Source organism: Athene noctua, chromosome 9 (genome assembly GCF_965140245.1).
Source record: "Athene noctua chromosome 9, bAthNoc1.hap1.1, whole genome shotgun sequence".
Taxonomy (NCBI): domain Eukaryota; kingdom Metazoa; phylum Chordata; class Aves; order Strigiformes; family Strigidae; genus Athene; species Athene noctua.
In genome coordinates, this window is record NC_134045.1 from 9,259,076 (window position 1) to 9,269,381 (window position 10,306).

The 10,306-nt window shown below is 42.4% G+C and overlaps 1 long non-coding RNA gene across 1 annotated transcript in view; it reads right to left on the reverse strand.

Annotated features, from left to right (window-relative positions):
* Window positions 1-3,878, reverse strand: part of LOC141963812 (uncharacterized) — an 82,353-nt gene extending 78,475 nt beyond the window's left edge. The window contains exon 1 of the long non-coding RNA XR_012634212.1: window positions 3,837-3,878. This is a non-coding gene — a long non-coding RNA (uncharacterized LOC141963812). The remainder of the gene's footprint in view (window positions 1-3,836) is intronic.
* Window positions 3,879-10,306: the final 6,428 nt, after the last annotated feature.

Genomic DNA, 10,306 nt, shown 5'->3' on the forward strand with positions numbered 1-10,306 from the left:
GAGAAGTTACAGAAGGAACAAATCTGTCGCATTATAACACATACTCCACCTTACTGTCTGGAGAGTGCCAAAACTGCACACTCTGAGTAGACACAAGAATATTTGATGTATGCTTGGTTAAAGTTATACAACTCAACTTCAGACCCCTCTTCCTACTGAAACTCATATATTGTGGTGATGGGTTGACCTTGGCCAGATGCCCACCCAGCTGCTCTCTCACTTCCCCTCCTCAACTGCACAGGAGAAAACAAGATGGAAAAGCTTATGGGTCAAGATAAAGACAGGGAGGTCACTTCCCAATCAGTGTCACAGACAAAACAGGCTGGACTTGGGAAAAATTAGTTTAATTGATTGCTAATTAAAATGGATATGGATAATGAGAAGCAAAAACTAAAACACCTTCCCCCATTTTCCCAGGCTCAATTTCACTCCTTTGTTCCCAACTCCTTTATCTCACCCTCACCTGAGCAGTGCAGAAGGAATAACAGGGGCTGCAGTCAGTCCCTAATAGTTCCTCTCTGCCAACTCTTTCTGCTTCACACTTTTCCCTGCTCCAGTGTGGATCCCTCCATGGACTGCAGTACTTCCAGATAAATCTGCTCCTGCATGGGCTCTCCATGACGGCTACAGCTCCTGCCAGGAGAACCTGTTCCATGGGCTGTAGTTCCTTTGGGAAATGTCCAACTGTTCCAGCATGGGGGCCTCCATGGGCTGCACTGTGGATATCTGCTCTGGCATAGTGCTCAATGGGATGCTGGGAAATACCTTCTCCATTGTGGTCCTCTCCATGGTTTGCAGGGAATCACCTGGAGCACTTCCTCCCCCTCCTTATTCTCTGACTTTGGTGTTCTCAGGGCTATTTCCTCACACTTTTTTTCCTCACTCCTCACTGCCTGTGCAGCATTCTGCCCTTTCTTAAATACATTTTCACAGAGGTGCCACCAGCTTCACTGATGGGGTCAGCTGTGCCCTGCCATGGGTCCATTGCAGAGTTGGTTCTGGCTGTGTCTGGCATGGGGCAGCCCCTGGTTTCTTCTCAGAGGCCATCCCTCCTACCAACACCTGGCCAAAGACATCCAGTACAGATGTGCAGCACACAGGCAAATTACCAAGGTACCTCTCTTCCCCTCATGCTGTCCTGCTGAAGTCAGCAGAGACCTGTGACACCAGGAGCTGGTGTGCAGAGAGAACTATGGAGTTTACGGGACCATACTGACAGTACTACCGAAACAGGTCCTTATGTTCTCCTTGTATTGGGAGCACACAAAGCTAGGAAGGCAGCATGATCTGTAAGCTGGCTTGGCTGACTGTCTTTATTATATTGGACAAAAGCAGGAAAGTCACATAGCTGTCCGGGCAATTGATTTGGTAGCTGAAGGAGAGATGGGGTCAGATGCTTACCCACGTAAGCAGGTGCTCACCTGCATAGCCTAAAGCAAACTAAAACCAGTACCATTCTTGTTTATCCAGGATATCGAGAAACTAGCAGCAACAAATTTATTTTTTCGCTGTTTATCTGGGAAGGATTTTCAAGCTGTATAACATCACGAAAAGAGCAGGCCTATTAAAAATACAATAGCAGTGCGCATGCATGTCTATAATGGGAGAGCACTTGCTGAAGTGCTGAACTGTGCATACATTTACACTACCAGGCACAGGTCGTTAGCAGATGTACTTACACAGATAGTGCTGAACGAGTTTCCTCCTTCCCCTCCTGATTCAGTGTGGGGTCAGTGACATCAAACAACTCCCACAGAGAGCACTTGCAGCCCCCAGAGACCACCGACAATTGCATTTTTTCTGGCAACTGTCGCTCACCCTCAGGGTCTGCTCCACAGTGGGTTGCCACTCGAAGGCTGAGGCTTGCAGCACAAAGGAACCCAAACTGTATTTTAGTAGAAAAAAGAATTCTAGAAACCACATGCTGGGTGAGAGGGTAAATGCCTGTTGCCTCCTCCCCAAAACGTGGAAGATGACAGTGACCTCTGTGCTACCCTGCGCAGGCACTCCCCAGGCCGTGGAAGGATCCAGCCTCCCCGGGATCACCCTTGCGAATGCCACATCCAAGAAGCAGCACCGCCGCCCCAGCTCCCTAATTCTGCTATGCACCATTAACAACCATGCTGTTTGGCTTCTTGACAGGCAAAAAGGGTGGTGAAAGCTATACCTGTCTCCAGGTTGGTGAAAGACAACTGAGCTACCTACTTATGAAAAACAAAAGGGAAAGAACGTTTTTAGATGAGAGGGTGTCTGCTGCTAAATATAGCCAAAATCACCAGCCTCTTCCTAAATTAGAGATGCTGATATATCCAGCAGCCACTATTCACATTGGTTGTCTCAGTATCACTGGAAAGCAACTACCAAAGCCTTCAGAAGTTCATATTTCAATTTTAAAGCTGACGCTATTTTAGCTAATGCCCCCAAGGCAATTGTCTGGTCAAATGTCAGAGTTTATATTGCTGAATGAAATCTCTATGTTTATGAGATCTCTGCAGTTTGGGAACCACTTCAGACTCCATTTGAGCTTCTCAGATTATACTGCGTGGTAGATATCTTCTTTTTTCCCCTCTGTTTGGAACATGTCTCAATCTCCTCATATTCATACGAACCACTGTAAATATCTGTCTCTCTCTGTCATGTTTGAAGACAAGTTTCATTGTTATGGGATTTTCCTCCACTAATTCACTTTAAAAAAAAAAAATCTTTCCACAGATATTTTTTCTTTATGCTTTTGAGTCTAATATCCTGCAAATTGGTCAATTATTTACTTTTTCTTTAGCAAAACATTGCCTGGATTTTGGTCTCTTAAGGCTAATGACAAGCTTCAAACTTCATTTTAACTCTTTGACCCCCAGGATTCCCCTTCCTTTTTATCTCTCTGAACTTCTTGGTTTTGTTTGGTTTTTTGGTTTTTGTTTTTCCCCAGTCACTGCATTACTGACACCAGGGCTTGGCTCCTTTGTTTTGGCACAACGACAGCACAAGTGTTACCTGTTGCTGCAGCTTAGCTCTGACAACTGGCTTCCACGTGAGTTATGCCCTGCCCACATTCATGGGCAGCCCCTGTGCTGATCGCATGGTAGTGACCCAGTGCTCATGTAACTAGATCTAAGGCGTTTGGAGCATTACATATCCATTCAAGTCATGTGTCTTGAAGGCATTTCTTGATTTGCAAACTTTAAAAAAACCACAACTTTTTCAACCACTATACTAGAGCACTTGCTCCTCTGCCAGACCTGAAACATTAAACCTTTCCTGCCATTTTTCCTAGCAGCGGGTTTGTTTCTTCTAGTTTGGGGTCTCTATATTTCTGAGTGTCCAGCTCACGACACCTACAGGCTAGTATCAAATTTCATGCACTGTTAATTCCACAGAACTTTTTATTTCAAAGAGCTCAAGATGGGCACCAAAACTATTAGAATGTGTTTTTTGAAGTTTGGTCTTGACAGAGGACTTTTACTTGGCTAGAGAAGCTGGACTGCTACACTATATGGAAGAACAGCACTGATGATGGCAATGGACATAAATGTGAATGTTCCTATTGCAGAGGATTTTCCTACCTAAGCTTTTAACTTACAAGCCCTACACTTAATTTTGTTAATATATAAAGCCCGCTTCTGGAGCAGGCTGTATTGAATACTGTCCTTTAGAAAACTGAATCCAAATAATGAAAAGCTACCTCTTTAAACACAGAAGAGAGTGAATCCACTTTCCCGTTTCCACAAAAGATAGTGGTTAAGACCCCCATTCCTCCCCTTCATGTTCCCACTCCCCTACACATTTATGTGACCTGCAGTGGCCCACAGCTGCAGCACCTCAGCACCTGCTTCACCCACCTGCAAGAGCTCCCACCATTCCTCTTTCAATTGCAATATGTGCCTGAAATAGGACAAAGTAAGACGAGTATTTTAGTTTCAAGAAAGAGACTGCAGTAAGGTTCACAGTATACCTTTTTCTTCTATAGTCAAGGTTTAACTTTTTTAGCTTTGTTCTTCTTGTATTTCTGCTAGATCCTCTCCATCCTTGTGAAAGCAATAGGTACCAGATGCTGACAAGATAGCACTGAGCTAAGCCCAGAAGTTACATTCTCATATTTTCTTTCATATAATGAGCATCTGTACTTTCTCCATTTATTTGTCTAAGCAGGATCCTCCATTTCCTTCTAGTATTTTTTTTTTAAATATTATTGGCTGATACCCAAGTAGGTAAAGTATTTCAGTGCCATCCCATCTCTAGGTTCAAATAAAAAAAACAAAACAAAACAAAAAAACAAAACAAAATGAAAGAAACAGTGTAAGGTTGATCACACACTTGTTATTAAGTCAAAGTCGGATTCAAGTGTTTGTGTGAGGTAGAATTATCTCATTCTTTTTGTCTGTGTCTTTCTGTGATCTACCAGTCAAGTATGTGATTGGATTTCAGCTCAACAAAACCTTAAATTACACACCTATTGTGCCTGAGCTAAGCCTAGTTTCACAGCACTGGAGAAGGCTCCTCACTGCTCTTTTGGCACTGTTCGATCTGGCTTCTGCTATCATCCGCAGGTTGATGAATGAGTAATAGGATTAGAAAGCCTCATCTCTGAAATGCTGTAATTGTCACATTTGGTGAATTGACAAAAGGCCTGGGTGATGGAGAGGTGCTCCGTAATGTAAAGTCATACGTTCAACCTGCACTCACTAGCCAACACTAAGAGAATGGGAGGAATAAAAAGAATCTCTCCAGCTTTCCATCTGCCCAACATACACAGATATCTGCACGCTCTAAATTAACCTTTTATGCATGAGTTTGTTGGAAGGCAGAGTACTCTGCCTCTTAAAGGATCTTATCTCACTGTGAGGAAGATGATATACTTGTTGATTCTTTGGTTATTGCAGGAGATTAAAAAGTCTAGGAGGTCTGGGAGCAGGGAGCAGACTTTCCCATCCTCCCCAGGAATCTTAGATTCAAAAGACGGGGGAGAGATTTTTCCCCAGGCAAGCAGAAAAGCACAGCTCAAGCCACGACTCAACAGCTGAGGATCTGAGCCTCCGTATTCATACGGACTTTCCATCCACTGTCAAGGAGAGTCAGTGGCACACTGGTTCTAACACAGAAATTCCACACTTTTCTCTCTGTAGGCCTACCTATATCAGCCAAGGTGCATCTGAAAAATGGACAAAGTTTTCAGTGGCTCCTATTTCAAGTCATTTCAAAAGGGACAGATTTCCAAAGGGAATTACAAACCAAACTTGGGTAGACATGTTAGTAAGGTACACTGGGAACCTACCTGCCTAAATAGCTATGGGCACATAGTATTGAAAAGCCTAACAGCAGAAAGCAAGAACAGATAAGTAAAACCTTTCTGTTTTGTTTTTTTTTTTTCCTTTCTCCTATTTACTGTTTTTATTTCCACTGTTTTCAAGCAATGGCAAGATCCCTGTTTTTAAATAGAAGGATGGAAAATTAAAAAACATAGAGGGGTAGCTCTCTATTCTAAAGTACCATCCACACTGCCTTCTTCTGAGAAATGGCTTCATGCACTGCATACAAATTAACACAGAACTTTATTCTTGTTCACCTTTTATTAAAAAAGAATATCAAAAGCCAACGTCACTTTTGCTGAAAGAATGTGTCCCCAAATGCTCTACAGATGCAGCGTGTGAGGTCAACATTCGCCATCCCCTTTCTCTGTCAGTGTGAGTTTCATTTTAATTACGAGTGCATGTTTTGCACATTGTAAAACTACCCCTGGCTCTGACCACCATAAGAAAAGGAACATTTAGCTCAGGAAACAGTAGCTGACCCTGTCTGCTCTTTTTCTTCCTTGGCATCAGCTTAGACTATTAACACCTTATGTGTGTTGCCTGTGTGTCCCACATATGTGTGCTCTGCATCCATTTCATGCAATACCTGTCGTAAGTGCATACTAAAAGCTTCCTACTGGGAATTCTCTGCTTTGTTTGACTCCTCTTCTTGGCGTCTTGCTTAGCTGTTGAATTCATCTGCTTGACAGAGAAACCTTTCTATGTACTAAAAGCTTTGTCCTTGGAAAGCTGTGACATTAGACTTAAACACATAGAGGCCTTTTTCACCTCTCAGTTCACTTCTTAATTATTCATTCCCAACAGAGGAAATCAGGAGAAACCTCGGCAGCCAATGTAAACATTTTGTAGTGGAAGGCAATTTTTTTTTTCTCCCCAAGAGCACAGTGTGACCATGATAGTTGAGTACCTTACTAAGAAATTGCTCTGGTTTTGTACAAGAAAAAAGGGAAATAAGAAGCCTTTATTTTTTTGTGGGAAAGAACTGAAACAGAGCAAAACACAGCCCATTTGATGGTGACTATTTTGCTCTGAGAGTCCTTTACCAAATGATTTCAGAGAACAGGTCCAAGTCTCCAATGTATGTTCCCTTTAGAATTTTCATTTTTTTCCACCCAGCTCAGAGCAGCCATCCTACAAGCCCAACTAGTACCTTGTAACATGGGATAAGATCACCCAGTGGCTGTTGCTTTAGCGATTTTCCACCTAACGTGGCAGGTGCTCTAAAGAATCACTTTCCAGTAGAGCAATGTCTCCCCATGGGAGCACCTTCCCGTTTCACACACACAGTCTGAAATGGCCTTTCAGAGCACTCAGTTAGTAATAGCAATAGATGCCCTGTGCAAACAATTTGCAGAACCAGGGCTACAGCCAATATTTTTCCAGTCTCGCTGTAACCTTAACTGCAACACACAATATTGGCCTGCTCCCAGGAACCATCAGTGGGAAGCGCATATAGCAACGGGCCACCCACTTACTGTTTTCTTAGAGAAAGTTTGCCAGGAGTGATATGTAGCTTGCACCAGCTTCCTGAAACATTTCCACACTCCTCGAGCCTGCACAGGTCTGCCCCTACCAACATCTCTCATTTCAGACTGTCTTGATCCACCTCCTGCTGCTTCCATGCAGCCCAATCTTCTCTGATTGCTTCCTTTTTCTTCATCACCTTTTCCTGGCTTCCTGCCTTTTTTCGTGCTGTTCCTAATGCCTGGGACAACCTCTGATTAATGTTCAGCAAACAGCCTCCTCCACAGATCAGACCACACCCAAGCGTGCTCCGTTTCTCTTATTCGGCATTATTCTGACTCGTGCCTTCCACCTTCCCCAAGAGAAAACTCTGACTTGCTTGACAGCAAACAGCACCATGTACTTCTTCAAAGCTACAGAACAGTGAGTGGGCCACTCACTGTGCAAGTACCACGAGAGATTCTCCCGTGAGCAGACAATGGGACAGTTTACGTATGAGATTGGCTAGTATCATCCATAAACAAAAGGAAATGTACAGTATCATTCCAGAGCTGCACTGTGCTTTAAGATTACTTGTGTACCTTTTAGTGACTATCGATAAATACCACCACATCACCTGGTAACTATTTTTTTTTAGACAACTAGTGGCATGATACGATTTTCCCTTCTCCAATTCTCTTAGGAGTCACTAGGAAGTGGCAATATCCTCATAGCTGCTTTTCTAAGGAATGAATAATGCACTTGCAAGGGAGCCACTTTTACAGTCCCTTGCTGTATGGTTTTTTCTGTCAGCTTTTTTTCATTTTAGTTTATAGGTAGGTTACCAGGATAGCCTGGTTTGGTGCAAGATGCCATATATCTGCTCCAGTCTTTTGTAAAATTCATTCCCAGGAATCACTGTCATTGGTAAGGCAACATCTAAAATAAACTGAAAACTGAAGGACAGTTTCTTTTAGTAATTGATCACGAAAAAATATTGTATCATTTTTAGCTCTCTCAGACTTCTTTATATATATTTGACCTTTTGGGGCAAAATTTAACTTTCCCTCTTTGAGAAAAGGTAAACTAAAATGGAAAACAGTTGAGTGACTTCTCACAGTATTAAATTCAATTTTCTCAAGACCAGCAATACTCCTAGCGTTACAATGTTTCTGTATTAAAATCTCATTCTGAAAGTTTGACAAAGCACACATTTAACACAGGTCAGCAGTATATTGACAGGATGTTAATTTTAAATTGTGTCAGCATTTCCTGTCTTGAGTGTTAATGTCAATTAGCACCTTGCTGCATAACCTCCAAGTCCTCCCTTATTACGGGAAAGTAGCAAAGCACGCAGCAACAGCACTTCTATTCAAAACACCACTCACTATCAGCCAAACAAAGAGCTGTCATAACAAAACCAGCGAGGTGAAAGTGCCTAAGCTGCTATGGATTTGAGGTTAGAAGCCTTAGTCTTTTTCCTTATTCCTGATATTAAAAGTGTAAGTGTGTCAACTTGGAGCGAAAGGCTAATTACTTTGAGACTCTTTGAAAAGTGTGTTACCATTCAAAATCTGTAAGCCTGACATAAAGCCCTTGGCTTTAGATTGCACAGTGTGTATCGTTCACTGTAGGTCATCTGTTAGTATCCTTAACACACTCTGAAATGTGCAGTCTTATTCTGGGAAACGTGAACATTTCTGCACACCTGCTTTTTTTTGATATTTCACACATGCTGTGGAAAGCATATATTCCAACATCTCAGTGAGACCTCATTCCCAGGCACCCAGGGAATAAGCCTGGTGACTTTGTACATGTTTTCCTAAACCACTGTGTAAGGACTTCTCTACAAACTTCACAAAATTCTCACCCTACTCCATTATTTCACAGCAGCTTACAATATACATGTGTATAGGAACATCTAGATGGATACACATCTAGGCCTGGTACCCTTTCTTGCACTTACCTACTCTGTTAAATTCAGCAGCGTAGACACCCACGGTGAAAAATCTGACTTAAGTCCAGCAAAAGCTCTGCCATGATGTCACTGCCCTCACTGGCTGTCTTTCTCAGAATACAAATGTGTTCCCAGAATGACAGCACAAATCTCGGGACATTTAGCCTAAATTCTGAGGAAAGGTAGCTGGTATTGTAGTCTTTTATAAAAAAGAAACTTTAATGGAAAATAGAAAACGTTACAGTCTTTCCAACCAGCTCTAAAACCAGGCCTTGTTTCCAGTTTAGGGAAAAAAAAATATGAAGACAAGGATTTTCATCAACAATTCAATATAAAGCCTAGTGCTGGATGTCTGGAAGCTCCAGCTGAAGTTGATGGGCACTCACATTTTGAAAAATGGTTGCTTACTTTTAAATGAGACCTTGGTCACTTTTGTAATTTTTAATTATAACTAGCTGGTCCTTCCAAAGAAATATTTTAGAGAGTACATTACCATCCATCTTGAGCATTACAGGAAAGAAGAATAAAAGAGAAGCATCATATGTAATTAGGATTAAGATAAATTTTTTTCTATGCAATCAAAAGCTCAATGGGCACAACAGTAACAGTCTGCAGTGAGCTACCAAAAGTTTGTCATTTCATACTGAATTGCGTGTGGCTTTCCACTGACATAAAGTGGGGCTTCCTGCGGGTATGATTATTACCTGCTGTGTCCCAGGTGACCACAGGCAGTGATGGCAGTGAATAGCACTCATACCACAACTTACTCCTGCATCTCAGGCAATGTGTGTGGAAATCGGTAGTTCAAAGTATAAAAACCATTTTCATACTCACCCTCAACAAGCACCTGGTCAGTTCTGTTCCTGCCTTTGTTTCTGAGCACGGGTTCAAGGTGTGGCCAGGTATCATGCAGTAAATCTCTTGCTCCTGAGATCTGGTGTAGAGATGACACAGGCATTATGCACAGACATTGCACTGGGTGCCTGTGCTCTGCCAGATTCTAAACAAATTGGCCAAACAAATTAATGCCACACACCCTAAATTGGCTGAACAAATTAATGCAACACGCCCGTTGCACAAGGGTGCCTTTGAAGGCCAAAGACTGTGCATGTTACAGCGAGGTGCATTCTACTGAATAGGGTGTTTCAAACAAATCTGTTTTGAGAGAAGAGAAACAGTGTATTATAGTTTCAAGTTAGAGCAGGGCTTTCATCCGAGAGCTTTTCAGACACCAACACTGTGTGTTGACATTTAATTACTAAACTCTTAAAACAAATAATTTGTATGAGCAAATACTCCTCAATCATTTCATAATAACACAACTAGTGTTTCTTGGCAGTTAGAACAAAACCAGAAGCATGTTGAAATCACACACACAATGCCTTGTTCTGACATGGGAAGAGGTGCCAGATAGAGCAGTGTGAACCCTCCAGGCTGTGGGAGCTGATGGGATTCAGGAACTGAGTGCTGCAGTTTTGTTCCCAAAGGCTGGCAGCAAATCAGCCCCAGCAGGTTCACTTGGAGGTTGGAGTTTACTGAATTTCATTCTCCAAACAACCCTCCCTCCTTCTGCTAAAGGTCCTTTCTCCCACCAAGCCCC